Source organism: Periplaneta americana, chromosome 16, assembly GCF_040183065.1.
Source record: "Periplaneta americana isolate PAMFEO1 chromosome 16, P.americana_PAMFEO1_priV1, whole genome shotgun sequence".
NCBI classification, from domain to species: domain Eukaryota; kingdom Metazoa; phylum Arthropoda; class Insecta; order Blattodea; family Blattidae; genus Periplaneta; species Periplaneta americana.
Genome location: NC_091132.1, coordinates 56661474 through 56679368, shown reverse-complemented (window position 1 = coordinate 56679368; position 17895 = coordinate 56661474). Strand labels below are relative to the sequence as shown.

Below are 17895 nucleotides of genomic sequence, written 5' to 3'. Positions count from 1 at the left end.
GATTCAACACAGGTTCTGCACCTCATACTTATTGACTGCAAACTTATCAGGAATTTCTCTTAACTCATGGGCTGCAGCAGCGATCCGTGCCACAAGATCTTCAGCTGAAGTAACTGGAATACGATTAACGTCAATTTTCATGTGATTCCACACATGAAAGTTTTACGGACTTAGATCAGGCGACCTAGCAGGCCAGGATACTGGACCACCACGCCTAATCCATAAATCACGATAATCATTTTGAAGGTACCTACAGTACGTACGCCAGCCCGAAAATGTGCTCCACTGTTTTTGATAGTGTACTGAGTTGAGGTGCAGTGTGAGTACATACGTTCTTTAGCCAGTAATTTTTTATCGGTTCTTTCTTGGACACTTCAGCGCCCTGTTCTTATGAAATAAAGGGTGTATGGCATGTGGTTTACTGCCTTAAAATACTTGTCGCCTATCAGCCAATACAGACTGTCGGCTGAATTTAGATTCACTGTGTATACGTAATGAGAGAGACTCATTATCTCTTCTTTCGGGCCAAGGTTCGAATGTTACTTTCGTTGATTGTCTAGTTGGAATTTTTACAAGATTTTCACATTTAAGGTGAAATCAAGAAGTTTCATCACAAATCCGGAGACTCATTTCGCCAAATATAATTCTTACCAGCTTATGTATTTTTAAAACAAAGACTGCATGTATAGCTCGCGCAAGGAACGATTACCGAAAAACAGTGGTGGCGTTACTGTCTGTTTTGATTTGTGTATGTAGGCACGCCGAGGGAGCGAGAGGTGCGGGCCGATGGAAGTACTGCATCTTCCAAGAAGGTGAACAGATGGGGACATCGCCTGTGGAAATGAAGAGCGTAGCAAGAGAACAATTCGAAGCGAATTAAACACGCAACATTATGCTTACGAATAAAATAATGATACTCTGCGAGGGGGACGCTCCATCACTACATAATAAATTAAACGCACTGGGGAAAAAAACACGTATTCGCATGCAGTGGAACTGAAATTAAAATCGTTTTGTAACTATCTCAATGCAAGACTGATTCTATCGATGTCGTTTCTCTTTCGACTGTACTCTTGAATATCATTCAAGTTATCTCGTGACCTTTCCTGTCGCCCACTCTTCCTTATCGAAATGTTTCGTTCGCATTCTCGTCGGTAATCCCTGCTTGCGAGACCTATATGCTAATGCAGTGTTTATTATATACATTGGATAAGATAACACGTATTGCAGGTCGTGTGTGTCTGTAAGCTCCCAGGGTATAGGTTAATTAAGCACAAGAACAGTGAAGGGTCAACAAGATAGCTTTACTGAATGCAACTTGTTTGAAGCATGAGATATTTTTATTATTATCTGCAACCACAACTTGATAAACAGTAGGTAATCTACACACCTTGAACTTGGCGACGGCGACAACTACACCATCTGCTTTCATTTATTTACATACATGCTAAATCTAAATCATGATATGAATAGAGCAGACGAAAACATTCCACACTCATACAGCGATATCTCTCTGAATTCCTTTTGACTAGCTCATTTCGCATCCTCAATTGTTTTGATGACAGGATATACCGGTGTGAACTACGCTTTGCTCGCGTCTTGTTAATGATGTATTTGTTGACTTCTGGCCAATCCATATCTGAATACGGTATAGGCCTACATAACAACGTGTTTAATAAAGCTTTTGTTAGTTGATTACCCAATGAAGAAAAATAAGCCAATTGTGATCAGGAAATGTTTATTTTGAGCATCAACGGCTGATGCTACATGTGAAAGACTGTGTTACGTTTTATAGACATAATATATGTATGTTTGTAGACACCTCGACGCGTGAGAATCAACTGTGAGGTTAAAAAAATGAATCAAAAGTGAAATTACAATAAATCTGGAGAGGCAAATCCAAGGATGCAATTAGGAAACTGATCCATACCAAATCATAATTAAAATATAAAAACGAATGTGAACAATCTTGTTCTTCGAAAACAATGAACAACGTAAAGAATTATATACGAAGATTTATGTGAACCCGTATTTGCACTAGCTAATTAATTATATAGAAGTTAAATTATTTCACATTAATAAAATACAGTAGTTTGTTCATATTAGTAAATGTGTTATTTTGTATTACATAATATACATCGAAATAGTCGGCGTAGTTGGTATAGCGCTGGCCTTCTATGCTCGAGGTTGCGGCTTCGATCCTGGCCCAGGTCGATGGCATTTAAGTGTGTTTAAATGCGACAGGCTCATGTGAGTAGATTTACTGGCAAAGAACTCCTGCGGGACAAAATTCCGGCACACCGGCGACGCTGATATAACATCTGCAGTTGCGAGCCTCGTTAAATAAACTATATAATTTAATAATTGTTTACATTGAAGATGCATTACGTTCGTTGCGGATCCCTGTCAACAACCAGATCACCGAGACGTCCCTTAACACAACTAGTTAATATAATAGACTCATACACATGATGCAGTGTAACTATCTGGTACGCATCTAAGTAACTGTTTTACATGCATTGAAAACATTTCTGATGGTATGGTTTTATGTTGGTAGAAGTTGAGTGGTATAAGTAATTAAGCGTAAAGTTACATTTTCTGCATTATTTTAAAGAACGTGAACATATTGCCTGTTTGGTCGTCAATTGGCGTAAAAAAAAAGGAACTTCGTTCTGAGAAAAACAGGGTTTTGCATTCCTTACATTAAAAAAAATTCTAGTATTCTATACTTCGTTCCATAATGCCTGACAGGAGATGTAAACAGTGCCGGCAGAGGAGAAGAGAAGTATAATTGCTATTCAACCAATGGCAGAGGTCACATTCCGCGTTTGTCTTGAAGTTGGGAGGTGTGAAGTGTTGTAGACTCGCCCAGTTTCAAGATAAGCCTGGAATGAGACCTATGCCATTGGTTGAATAGTAGTTATACTTCTCTCCTTCTCTGCCGGCAATTTTTCTTCTTCTGTCAGATATTATGGAACGAAGTATAGTAACAATTCTTTCTATTGCTTTGAAGTAAATTCGTAGGCTGACTATCCAAATGCATCAGTAGTAAGACTCCCTGACTAACTTCACTAGGCACAAAACGCGAGACGAAAACAATTTTTGTGCTCAAACTTCGATAATTTTGGACTTAGACCACTTGGCGACAAAGCAGCCTATACAAAATTCGACCTACTTAAAAATAAAACAATAGAATTCGCTTAGAAAACTGCGCTACTTCGAGGAAAATTAGATCACTGGCATTCGCAAGGATTTGGAAACGGCTTGTATTTTTGAAAGTGGAGTATTTTTACTAACCTGTGATGTATTGGATACCGAACTATGATTGGCTTCGAATAATAAGCACTCTGTTTTCATCAGCTATAGTTGAGTGTTGGCAAACCTGACATAATGCTCACGCAAGAGAAGAGTACTAATTAAAAACAATAAACATCTCGCTGCATACCCACCGCGGGGTGAAAGTTCGCAGCTACAAGCGCGCATAATCAGTGTCAGGGTTAATGTGGTGCTCGTCCACGCCTTGGGAAGGGCAGCCGATCAGTTAACGTCTTTTGTTCCTCACAATGAGATTTAACGAGTGAACCCTGGCTCCGTGTGTGGGTGTGTTCCTTGACAGTAATCAGCAGACTTTTGTTTCTCTGTTTTATTCTTCTCAGTACGCGTAATTGCTGAGCAGGTCTTAGGAATGCGAGTGGAGATCGGTCAAAACTCTTGTCATGCATCAGCCAAAGCTGTCTGGCTTTGTCTGCTCCGTGAAACTGTGATCATTCAGAACCAGACTTCGTGTAAGATACTCATTAATTTCTCCGCGAGCTGCGGTCAGCCAAGAGGGTTCACACGGAAATGATTTTTTGTTAAAAGAAAACTCTATTGGGCAAAGTTTTTCGGACACTCTTGTTCGTGCAACGTTGCATCATAGCATTTCTCTACGCTGTCGTCTTTCATCACTATCATCCATTAAGAGGAAGTAGAGGAGGCACAACAATTCAGTAGACTGACGTTCACTACTGATCACATAACTTATAGTTATAACAGACTGATCAGTCTAATGGACTTTCAAGGCAACCACTTTTATCAATTTTCTTATGCTGCCATCTAGCTACTGCAGAAGAAGTCACGTTTTAAGCCTTAGGAATTGCAAGGAGGAATTATACTTTTTCTTCTAGTGATCGTTGCCAAAAATGCCTTTTCGACGGTGGAAACTCTGGTGGTTGTTCTCATTTTCTATTGTCATTTCATAATATGGGAATGGCCAATCTGATATAGCTATATATAGGGTGATTCACGAGGATTTACCGTCCTTTACGGACTTTATTTCCGAAGACATTCTGAGCAAAAAATGTCGTATAAACATGGGTCCTATTCTCAATATATACAGAGTTACGTTTCATTATTGAAACGCATTGCTGTGAACGCGTGATCTTGGTCAGCGTGCAGTCAGCAGCCAGCGTGAGAGCTACGGAAATCAAAGATAGCCGTATGCAGTTACGTAGAGCGACGAGTGCCGTTCACAAGCGTGCGGCCAAGTGTACTCAAGCGGACGGCGACATTTTTTAAAATGTGTTGTATTTTTTTAGTAGGTTATTTTTCGACGCTTTATCAACATCTTTGGTTATTTAGCGTCTGAGTGAGATGAAGGTGATAATGCCGGTGAAATGAGTCCGGGGTCCAGCACCGAAAGTTACCCAGCAAAAATGTGTTGTAAGCTCTTCAAGACTGTAAATTAGGATGGAAAATTGAACTGCAAATAATTAAGTCGGTGTAATATTGAATAATGTAGCAAGTTATGAATAACTTTCTAGTAGTGTAATTTTTAAATTATATTGCTTACTAAGAAGTTATTATAATTTAAGTTTTTAAATAGTTCCTATGTTATAGCCTACTTCATTTTAAATTTATTTTTTCTAAATGATTATTGAGTCTCTTGAAATTAGCGCTACCACCCTTTCTGTATTCACCCACATTAGTTCTCCTATAAAGCCACTGTAAGTACTATGCTGTACCACCTACTACAAACTTAGAAACATATCTTTTACACTCTGTATGAAAACTATCTCTGGAAGATCACTTGTGGCCTTCTCATTAAATGAAGACTTAATTTGGACGGAGCCACAGTTGCCAGACAACGAATTGGCAGACCTTTCTGTCGGTGTGGGCAGCGGATGTAATAACAATTGGAATGACTAATCCAACTTAATCATAAAATGTTTACTATCCACTTCCGTTTACGTTATAACTTTCGAACGTTCTAGATTCTATTGCATTCTTCGATTTGAGTTTAAAGTCATTTATTACTAGCTTATCCTACACAATGAAGACTAACCATGCATAAGCGGCCTCCTTTACGGATAAAGCTTTCGCAGCACTCCTCCGCGTAGCTCTGTGAATATTTTATGGCGCTTTAATCTGCTTATTTAATTTGAACATATTTCACATAAATGTGAATTGCTTCTAACTAACAGAAATGGCTTTGCTCGCTTAACATATGCAATAAGTTTTCATTTCATGTTACTAATAGTTGTTACAGTGATCTCTTATTTATAAATACTGATATATAGAACTTTGTGACACATACACACACACACACACACACACACACACACACCACACACAGCCTACGTATTCGTGGGTAACATAGAAAACGGAATTAATTCCTTTCAATAATAGAACGAAAACATTGGACATTCATTATATTGTATCATAACTTCATAACGAGTAGTAAGATTGCGAGAAATGGAGGAGTCAAACTGGTTATTCAGCTCAACACAACACTAAACTAGAAAGGGCATTCGCGTGTATTTGCACCGTATGCATTCAATGTTTTCTACTCGTGTCCATTGTTATGAAGATTGCTTGAACTATAGGCGATCTTGACTTTCTTGTCTCGCTGAAGTCGGTGATCGAGCGATGTCATTCATGATTGATTGATTCTTAATGCAGATGCACAGAAACAAAAGCTTTATTTACATTCACACAAAGAACATTCCCCCTTATACGAGTGCGTTTATGGCTTAAAAAATAAACGATTTTACATTTTTGTTTGATATATGAGCCGTTCAGAGCAGAAGTGGTGTAAGTCAAAATTGGGTAATGAGGGTTAAAGTAAACATTCTGTAGAATACAGCGCAAAGTAGCAATTAATATTCAATTTATTTAAACTATTAGTAGTCAGTGGATAGCAAGAAGGCCATATTAATTGCTACTTTGCGCTGTATTTTACAGAATTTTTACTTTAAACGTCATTACCCAATTTTGACTCACACCACTTTTGCTCTGAACAGCTCATATAACATTGAAAACGTGTAGACCCTATTTATTTTAATCACATTAAATAACAATCGCCTAAATCTCTCTAAAAAATAGTACGGTATGCAGTAGGTACACGTGGTAAGTGCATTATACAGGGTGATTCACGAGGATTTACCGTCCTTTACGGAGCTTATTTCTGAAGACATTTTGAGTAAAAATATCATATAAACATAGTTCCTATTCTCAATATTTTCAGAGTTACATTAATTTAAAGTTGTTTGTGAAATACGTTTTTTCTTTAGTTTGAAGGTAAAAGAATAATACAAACAGAGAATGAACCATTCAGAAGTATCATTTCTTTAATTGGCAAGTATTATGAAGCTAAAAATGTGCTGTGAACGCCTTATTTGCTTCGTACAGACATCTTTTTCTATTTTAACTAGAAAATTACATTATTCTTACGCATTTATCAAAACAATTAATACAAATCACACCACTTCCACCGACTTAATTGTTTGCAGTTCAATTTTTCATCCTAATTTACAGTCTTGGAGAGTTTACAATACATTTAAAAAAAATGTCGCCGTCCATTTGAGTACACTTGGCCGCACGTTTGTGAACGGCACTCGTCGCTCTACACGGCTATCTTTGATTTCCGTAGCGCTCGCGCTGGCTGCTGACTGCACGCTGACCAAGATCACGCGTTCACAGCAATGCGTTCCAATAACGAAACGTAACTCTGTAAATATTGAGAATAGGACCCATGTTTATGACATTTTTGCTCAGAATGTCTTCGGAAATAAGCTCCATAAAGGACTGTAAATCCTCGTGAATCACGCTGTAGACACTCGGAAATAGAAAAAAAAAACTGTACTTCTCATTTTTTCAAAGTTTTCTTTAATTTCATAATAACGTAACCTACTTACCACAGTTGCATCGCAATGTACTATTTCGGTATCTATGTAGTTATGTGTATTTTCGTGAAAGTCCCTAAATAGGCTTCTGCAAAGTTATTGTAAAATACTCTTTATATTTTTTATAATAAGAAAATAAAGCGATGAATTCCAACAACAGGAGAATTCGATTAATGGACCTTCGGTAATTATTTTCAGACATTGGAAATTCATAAGTAGAATGTGGTGCAGTGTTAAGTGAGCAAGTGTGCTTAAATGAGACAGGTTTATGTCAGTAGATTTACTGGCATGTAAAAGAACTCCTGCGGGACAAAAATTCCATCACACCAGCGGCGCTGATACAACCTCAGCAGTTGCGAGCGTCGTAAAATAAAACATAATTTAATTTTAATTTAATTTTGAACATTTTGTACTTCCAAGTAAACCTAAAATGTTTCCCTTTTACTTCTGAGGAAATATAAAATGCATACGTACAAAATATAATTTCGTTTCATACGATTTCTGTTTACATTGTTTAATGCATTCGTGTCAGAATAACGTTAATTTGATGCAGGATATGGACACTTGATTGCTTGGTTCTTTGTTTAATGCTCATTTGAATGATTAGATTAATGCAGACTCCGTTGACACTATTAGTCACATGGAAGAGGAGCTACATAGAGACTACTATTTAATAAACAAGCTCCTGCCCTGCATAACACTACGCACATGTACGAATTAAACATATATAATAATGTAACATGGGCTTTTTACTTTATTTTTCTGGCAAGCTTCCGATAACCTGGATTTTAGAATGGTTCGTTCTATTTTAGTATAATGTTGGGGTTGAAGCATTTGTATATTAGTCGTCTTATGGAAGGGATATGAAATAATGCGGGCTCTTCAACTGTTGAGAGTTTGGATCTACGTCACGGCGAAGAACTCATTTACATATGACAGCAATTTAGAATACATTCTCATACGCAGGATTTGTGTGTGTGGGGAGATGGTATCAATCAATTTTTATGTCTAACTACAGTGTAAAGATTCATTCATAGGTTCTGCCGAAGGGTAGGTATTTCACTGCAAACCTAGCATTCTCCAGTCTTTCCTGTACTTGTTTAGGAGTAAGGAACCTGTTGTAGAGTGACCTTGTAGTGCGCGTTATTTGTTGTGATTGTGAGCAAAGTCTGAAGGGCACGTCGTATTGTATGTATACACCGTACAGACACATACTCTTTCCAATGTTATTGGGCTAAGAAACTGTCTTTAGTATTGAGCCAGTGCTAGAATTTTTTAAGGTTGTGTAGAAAATATGAGCAATTAAAGTTACCTTACTTTTGAAAAATAGTAGGTAAATATTAAATTTTTCCGCAAATAAAAAAATAAAATAAATTACATAAGTACATATTTTTATATATAATTTACTCACGATGCTGAAAGTAGAATCTTCCTCTGTTCGTAACTTCGGTTTCGAGACAAGTTTATCTGGTCTTGAGTCGTCGGTTCGATCCCTGATTCTGTGAGACAATCTCAATGGATATGCAGGCAGCGAATTGAATAGATTTTCCTGAATTCACTTCACAGAAAGAACATTATTTAATTATGATTGTACCGTAATTATGGCAAATTCTTAATAACGAGGTGATAACCTTCTGGTTATATTGCACAATATCATGAATGCAGAGAGGGAGCATGTTTTCGTAGTACTAATTGCAGATGATAAAAGTTACGCAAATGTTGACAATTTTCTGTTATATATACAGTATTCTCGTACATACTGACACCTAATCTATATATTTCTCTACTAAATGAGACAATGTTAAATTATGAATACATATGATCAAAATATAGTGAAACAACGATTATAGAAAATATTTTTTCCTACAAAACTAATTTAAATTAAACAAAGCCTGCTCATCATTCGTGTGTTCACATAATCATATTATTTTGCATTTAAAGTGCAAAATAAAATTTTTAAATCTGAAGTGATCATTCCAAAGATAACTATAAAAAACAATAAAAATTAATATTTATTTATATACATAATTATAAAAATAGTAGTAATTTTATAATAATTTTAATTAATATTTAAATACAACCTTTAGAGAATTCACTGAACTTATTAGTGCATTCCAGGGCGTAATTCACACTTTTTTAGAAATAGTTATATGGAAGTTAGAATAATGATATATATATATATATATATATATATATATAATTAAACAGAAAAGAATGTATAATTTTATAGCATAAAAATCGAAAAAGAAACATTTTTTTTTTCAAGAAATTTTGCCTACCGGATACCCTTAAGGCTGGTTCACAATAAACCGGAAAAGGAAACGAGAACGAGAACGGAAATATTTTTAAAATATACGCATTTAAACGTGAGCATTCACAATAGTTAATTGTGAATGCTCACATTTAAATGCATTTATATTAACATTATTTCCGTTCTCGCTCTCGTTGTCGTTTCCGTTCCCGGTTTATTGTGAACCAGCCTTTAGATCTACCGCGTTCACTGTAGTATGATAAGATATGGTATGAGAAGAGGGAAGTGTATTCTGATGCCCGAAGGCGTGTTACAGAGAGCTGTCCCGTGCTTTCAGATGCTCTACCGTTGGATCTAACGTGGAATTCTTATTTCTGTTTAATAAAAGTTTTTACGACCCAGGGAAAATGTCCCGTTCTTCCGTTTACACTCCTCTTTCAATTAATGAAGTTGTGGTTGGGGCGTAATTAGTTTCATTACAAGTTGTGGGCTGCGCTGGAGATGTCCTCCAATATCGCTGCGACGAGACGTGAAGTCTGTTTATGGTCCCATGTTAATATAATGGTTCTCTTCGTGGTCGGCTCTACGAGAATTCTGAAAGCTTACAGACGTCATTATTGTTATATATTAGTAGACAGTTTATTTACGTCCGTTGGGGCCGACAGTGGTTTGTGCAACTGCTAATGCACGCAGACTCTGGAATTGAAGTCAGACGTATAGTTGTAGTCGGATTCAATTTTGATTCGAATCAAAGTCTGATATCTGGATATAAAATTGAAATTCTCGGGTATAAAATAATAATGATAACCTATATGTGTATATTCCTAATCTTTTACTATTTACTGCAAATATAAGACAGTTGTCATTTTTTCAAGTAGCATAATTCAACCATCTTTAAACATATTCACGTAATTCTTTAACCAAATAAAAGATAGTTCACCAATCGTGAAACGAGCGGACCTGGTTGGGACAAGTTACATTGCTGGTTTTTTTTCCGAGGTTTTCCCCCTTCAACCCTTGAAGCAGGATTTTTAGGTGACTTTCGGCGTTGGGTCTCGGACTCATTTCGCCTTCATTAATTTCAACTGCATCACCTTACTCCATTATCTACTGGCCTAGTTGCCTCGTAAGTGATGCCTTGTTGGTATCATTTGTGAGGTTCAGACGTATCTTCGGGCAGTTGACTGAACAACAATTATCACGTTCAACAGTTTCAGGTCGGTCAGGAGATTCAGCAGACGTGATGATTCATGCGATGATGGTAAAATAACTTGTATATCGTCTTTGTATTTGGTATATCAATGTTAATACCTGCATATTGAGCTTTTATGAAATTGTTGGCAGATGGATAGTTTTGTGCATCGACTCCGCCGTCGTGGCGTACAGTTTCAAAGTTGCATGAATGGCACAGCCAGAATACACGTAGCTCTAGGGGAGTAGGCTATATGGCATGGATATTTGTATGACACATATTTACAAAATGTATTCGGTCATTTTAGGAATCTTATTAAACATTTAAAATATATTATTCGGTCAATTAGGTAGCTTATTTACTCTAGGCTGTTTTTTCATAAATTATTATTTAACTAACTTTTCAAGCTAATGGACATATGCATGATGAGTAGGGCTCGGAAGTTGATGACCTAAAAAATCATAGAAAAATGACCTAAAAAGTGACCTCAAATTTCTGAAAATATGACACTAACATTAAAAAAAGACCAAGATTTATTATTATTATTGTTATTATTATTATTATTATTATTATTATTATTATTATTATTATTATTATTATTATTATTATTATTATTATTATTATTATTATTATTGAATGTCTCCGAAATCACGCCAATGCACATTTAAATATTAGGAATAACTGTAATTCCCAGAGACATACTAATTCCAAATTATTTTTCAAGTACTAGCCATAGTTGAGTTGAAATGTACCGATAAAATATGTGACATGAGAATTGGTTTTTATTGACATTTGCTTCAGTTACGTCAGGCACTGAGTAGAGAATGGATGGACTGACATTAATACTCTTGAGGTAAAGTGTAGCTACAGTATGCCATATGACCTACCTGAAATGTAACTGTTACTTATTTACTTATTGGCTTTTAATGAACTCATTGCCGCCCTCACATAAGTTCGCCATTGGTCCCTATCCTGAGCAAGATTAACCCACTCTCCACCATCATATCCCACCTCCCTCAAATCCATTTTAATATTCATTTTCCATCTACGTCTCGGCCTTCCCAAAGGTCTTTTTCCCTCCGGCCTCCCAACTAACACACTATATGCATTTCTGGATTCGCCTATACGTGCTACATGCCCTGCCCATCTCAAACGTTTGGATTTAATGTTCCTAATTATGTCAGTTGAAGAATACAATGCGTGCAGTTCTGTGTTGTGTAACTTTCTCCATTCTTCTGTAACTTCATCCCTCTTAGCCTCAAATATTTTCCTAAGCACCTTATTCTCAAACACCCTTAACCTCTGTTCCTCTCTCAAAGTGAGGGTCTAAATTTCACAACCATAAAGGACAACCGGTAATATAACTAATTTTTATAAATTCTAACTTTCAGATTTTTTGACAGCAGACTGGAAGATGAAAGCTTCTCAACTGAATAATAACAGGCATTTCCCATATTTATTCTGTGAAATGTAACTATACATCATTATTAAATATGTAATGAATGATTTTTGCATTAAAATGTAAATATTGATGTTGTTGTTGTTAATAATATACTAATAATAATAATAATAATAATAATAATAATAATAATAATAATATAAAGGTAGTAGATACTTTGTAGAATTACGGATGAAGTTTATTGTTTTTTTTTATTTTGGATATTAGCGTTGGAATGGTTTTGTGCGTATTATGCTCTAAATTATTGAGAGTGGCACGCATGGGCTTTAAGCTATTTTATTTGAGTGTGTGCTCGATTTGTTTTAAGGGAATCTGTGACTGTTTCAGGAATACAGAATAGATCGTAATTAATATTACATAACGCATTTACAGGGACTTTTGTGGCTTGTAATCAATTTCGTTCTCCCTAATTCATTACATTAATTGAATGTTATTGCGTAATCAAATAAATCCAGCATGAGAGTTTAATACGGAAACTAATACTGCGTGTGTCTGGTGCCAAGGGACCCGAATTAAGCAAACCGCTCGAGCTCGCATAGAGAGCACGTCCACCGGATTCGTACTTACAGAAGAGACATTGGCACCAGGTATAGGATTTGTTTCTTATCTCTCCAACCGTGAAGATTTTAGTTTCTATCTATTGATCAAATATCGAGGCTGTAGAGAAAGTTCCTGTCATACATTCATGTGTGTTATATCTACGTTGAATCAGGGTTAATACTCGTATTAATGAATTAATTAATGGACAAATTTCGGAAGGGGTGACGGGAGTATCCCGCAAAAAACGTGTGCCAGCCACCATGATGTTCTATCATAAATACAGTAGAACCTCTATTATCTGTGGTAATAAAGGGGGTGGAGTGAACGGTTAATGGAAAAAACCGGATAATCCGCACCATATAAGGTTTTTATAAATTAAGTGCATAAACTAATACAGTTTCGTAATTTCCTCCGTGGTCTTCTGTTTTAACATGCTAGATCAGCGGTCCTCAGCGCAGAGCACCCTGGGGCTAGCGTCTCTTACCCGCGGAAAACAATGCTGCTAGCGGGTATGCTCTCTACCTCTTCTGCTGCCCGACGGTGCACACGGGACGGCACCGCTTACCCTTTGCACATTTCAGCGAGTGCTGACGACCACTGTGCTAGATAATAGATCAGAAGTTCACTAATTTAAGTCTGATTTTCAACGACAAAACCCCTTATGACGGCTGTCTGTGAAAAGATAGAAATAGTAGGCTAGGCCAACAGGTCTCATGTTGTAATTTAATTACTTTATACACTTTATATTTGTTTTTCATTAAATGGTGCACAGTTGTAATTCTTATTTCGTATTCTGATCCGAGATGAACCACAGTTTCTTTTTTTCCAAACTATTCAATTACTTATATTTTTTTCGTAGCACAACACGTTTTGTTTTGACATCGTTATAAGACATTTTGCATAGAAGTTAGACAGTACGGCCCCTTTAAGAGTAGACCAAACTGTATAAAGATAAAGGTTTGTAAAGAAAACACTCTGTAGAAAAAAATTCGTACTAATATAATGTACATTACTTCATATTTTTTCTACAAAAAAAAAAAAGAGCGAGAGAGGAAGACAGTGAGATAATCCACCACTCGATTAATAGTGTGACGGAAAATCGGGGTTATACTGTACAAGTAAATTCCGGGACACCATGTGAGGAACCAGACGTTCTGGTCGTTCGACAATCTGTATGCCATGCATGAACGTCATAATTTATTTAAGCCGTTTCTCTGGCTCAACGCTAGCTCGTTGGTCTTCCATTCAGACGGCCCGGGTTCGATCTCCGTTAAGATCGTGATGGAATTTGTGGTAGACAAATTAGACGCTGTAGAGAGGTTTTCTCGGCGTACTCCAGTTTCCGTCCAGCATTCCGCCAACACATTCTACCTTCTCTTCATTTAATTTCTTATATACAATACCGGTAGTTAAAAATACGCTGGGGTGAAATCTCTGCGGTAGTTCCAGTTTCTGATGCTAATGTAGGAAGGGCTTGTGGCTCCGGGCCATGGGACTTACGAGCTTATGAAGCTACTCGTCTGAGAATAGGACCTGCCTGTAACAGGAATGAGACAGGATGGCCAACTTGTCAACATCAGATTTACAAATATCATTCGAGCTACTTGCCGGACTTGGACAACCATCTCATAATATATGTAGACTATGTATGTATGTATGTATGTAGGCTATGTATGTAATATACAAGCTTTCACAGGTTGTTCAGGGATGTTGGCTGAGTGTTTTGATATAAGGAAACTGTCGTTTCCGGTGACTTAGAATTCTATAACATTAGGCAATCGATTGCATGCAACTGATTCCAATCTACGTGCCAAGCAGTTTCACGCTATGTAAACCGCACTGCAATCAGTTTAGAGAACGTGTCAGAGTGAAGCCGAGGCCCCCGGTATATACCGGATACCGGGGACCTCGGTCAAGCTCAGTCGGGAAAATGTCGAGTAGTGCAGAACTACTGCTTCTTGCCTTGTTGAAGTCGGGAAAGAAATTTACCAGAACTGTTTCCCATCCATTTAATTTTGCACCTTTGTTTGAGTACTCTTCTAATCTGCTGTCCCACAAGGCAGGAGATTTCTCAACTTCACATTTAATTCTTCTGTATTAAATTTGCTCTCAAACGAGTCAAATCTCCCTTCTTCGTATAACTAATTGCAGTAAGTGTAATAGCTTCCATTTAAACCAATGCTCCGCAACTTCTTTGGAAATCAGTTGCATGCAATCGATTGCCTAGTGTATTGTTATTACTGAGTAATGTGTTGTTGATATGTTTACTTGTTCCTGGAAAACGTGCCGCTGAGAATTCGCAGAGTGGGCCACAATTATGTCCCTATTTTCTTTACACTATAGATCTGTCATTAATGAAGTTACACTGTTGCTTTCAATTGTATAATATATTATGCACCTCGCCATCTCATATTTCAACGTAGGCACCAGCATTAGTAACATACCGGGTCCAATGTCCCCGCATACACAAATTTATCTTGTTCACTGTTTATGAAAACAATAGATAATCTGCCAACACCCAGAGAAAGTGTAGAATATTTTGCAGTATTTATTTTTAAACCCTTGTAAATGCCTACAAAGAGAGGCAAGTAATGAATGAAAAACAGAATTTGTGATAGTATTTTAATGTTATATTAACCGTGTTTATACAAACTAACCTTGTTCTTCTGTGGATGAAATGGTGTTCATAATTTTATGCAAACCTTATATACTTCTTTCAAGATTCAGGGTATAAAAGTCGTCGTGACTTTTGAATAACCTCTTATGCCGAGAATTCCTCAAGCACTTATCTCCCATACCTGTTCTGTGTTTTACATGATTGTGACGTGTTTTGTTTCTGTTGCAGGATGATAGTGCGGCGCGAGCCGGTGACGAAAGGCTGCCGCAGCCCATGCGGCTAGTTGCACCGCTCCATCTCACTGCAGCATCCACTCAAGTGAGTATCAGAGAGATTCTGAGAACAAATTACCCATTTCTATTTACGAATATCTTTCTAGCCCTCTGTTTATTCGAGTAAATACTTATCTCCGATCTCAGTAACCCGATTAATGTCAATCAACCGCGGACATACCAACATGTCAATCTTCAAGTTTTATCAACAGTAATCTCACTAGAGGTTTTGATTTATCCAAGTTTTATCAACAGTAATCTCACTAGAGGTTTTGATTTATCCAAGTTTTATCAACAGTAATCTCACTAGAGGTTTTGATTTATCTAGAGAAAATCAAAACTCGAGTAGGATTTAATTGACTGTTACACGATTAGGAGAAATTATATAAAAATTAGACGAAATAAAGTATTCCAATACAATAAAATACGAGTATTAATTGACTTACGAAAATACAACTGTCTTCAAATGTATTATTGTACCATCTCAACATTACGCTAGATTGCAGTAGTGTGTTATGATTAGCTGTTTTCTTGTTAATCAGTTGTGCCAACTGTGGAATCTTCATTGAACTCTGTGGACGGTTACTAGTCAAGAAGGCTTTTTTGATTCAGTTTCATTTTTATTAAAACATTTGCATTCCAATTCAGTTATCCGGATCCCAGTAATCAACGTCACTTGACAGATGATTTTCATTAAACCTTAGTATTAAACCATCTCTGATACGTGATTATCTATAATATCATATAGCAGAAGCTGTAACAAACATAACCTAAATAATATAAACAAGTGTTAGAAAAGTTTTAATTAGGGATGATGAAATAAATAAGAAACGTTTTAATGAACGATGATGAAATAAAAAATAAACATGAATAATTTTAAGAGAAACAATTATTGAAAGTACAATTTTCAAATTTGAATGTTTTAGTGGTTGGTGTTTCAGTTGATGTTATATTGGACGTGTGCGTAAAAGAAGTGGAACTCGTTGATGTAGGCCTACATGGTGTATTCCTCAACTTATTCAGGTTTCCGAATGGTGCTCTTCATTTATTTGTAAATAGGATTTCAGGGAAGGTGCATAGCTATGACTAGTGATCTTTATTAATTCTTGTTCTTGAATGCCAGTGAGAGTCATATTTGAAACTGCTGTGCATCGACTGGAGTGGTTTGTAAATTTTTTTTTTTTTTTTTTTTTTTTTACGTCCAGACCAGCGCACTTTGAAATGTTGGCAAACATAGAAACAAATGCTAGGGTAGTAGTACAAATAAACAAATGCTAGGGACGCGATAAAATTGTGCGATAAGCAGCCATGATTGGTTGAAAGACGTCCTTTCGTACCGTTTTATTGGTCAAAAGTAGTGTGACGTAGTAAAAGTGTAATAGTCAACAGAAAATCAAAACTCGAGTAGGATTTAATTGACTATTACACTATTAGGAGAAAGTATATGAAGATTAGAAGAAATAAAGTAGAGTTCTCTAATACAATAAAATATTAATTGACTTGCTAAAATTCTATTTCACTAATGTTAGTTTTACCAAAACGTTTGAACGGAGCCGCCATTTTCAGTTGACTGTCTATGCGGGAAACAAATGACGATCGCAAAGAATGTTTTATAGACCGTAAAAAATTTAGAGATAGCAACCTCGCGGCACAGTAAGAATGCCGGTAACTTAGATTTGATTCTTTCGGTATTAATATTTGGCATTGCTGTTAACAATACATTAAGTTCGCACCAAAGGCTTCTTTAAAGAAAAAGGCTAGTGTTTTAAACCAGCCGAAATGCAAACCTGCTGTACACCCGGTACAATATTACAGCCTACATGATTATGCCAGTCGTCGGTTGCTAAAGACTGACACTGCCGTTACAACATAATTATTTTATCAGACGCGCTCAGGAAATACGAGCACGCAGAAACTTAACACTGTTTTAAAACTTTGCTTTCTTTTAAAGTCTGCAGCTGCATACTTAACGGCATCTTACATATCCTTTTTAGTAACCTTATAAGTAAAATATTTAATTCGATTATGTGTGCAGCTTGCATCCAGCTGTTATTTTCAATTATCTTAAGGTAATAAAAATGTCATATACAGTTAAACGAGAAACTATGTTGAAATGCTTCTCACTCGTCTTCTACTGTCATTTCTTTCATGCGTGTCGGTAGTGTTGCAGGCATTCGCATCTTAAAGAAATATTTCAAGTTTTAACGTATCTCTTCGCATATATTTGTATGTGAGCAATTATTCGGCTATTCTTAACTTGTCCATTCTTTATTTAAGCGCTGACAATGATAGAAACCTAAGCCACAAAATTAAAGTTTACAGGAGAGCAAAAACAGACTTTCAAGAATTCTGTAACTCTGATAGAAAATTAATTTTGATTCTTGTCATCCAATTAATCGTA

At 36.5% G+C, this 17895-nt stretch overlaps 1 protein-coding gene across 3 annotated transcripts in view; it reads left to right on the top strand.

Moving 5' to 3' along the window:
- Positions 1-17895, top strand: part of LOC138716313 (uncharacterized) — a 712759-nt gene that overhangs the window by 466006 nt on the left and 228858 nt on the right. For all 3 annotated transcript variants that reach the window (XM_069849266.1, XM_069849264.1, XM_069849265.1), the window contains one exon: positions 15451-15540. The gene's annotated coding sequence lies outside the window, so the exon portion shown is untranslated. The remainder of the gene's footprint in view (positions 1-15450; positions 15541-17895) is intronic.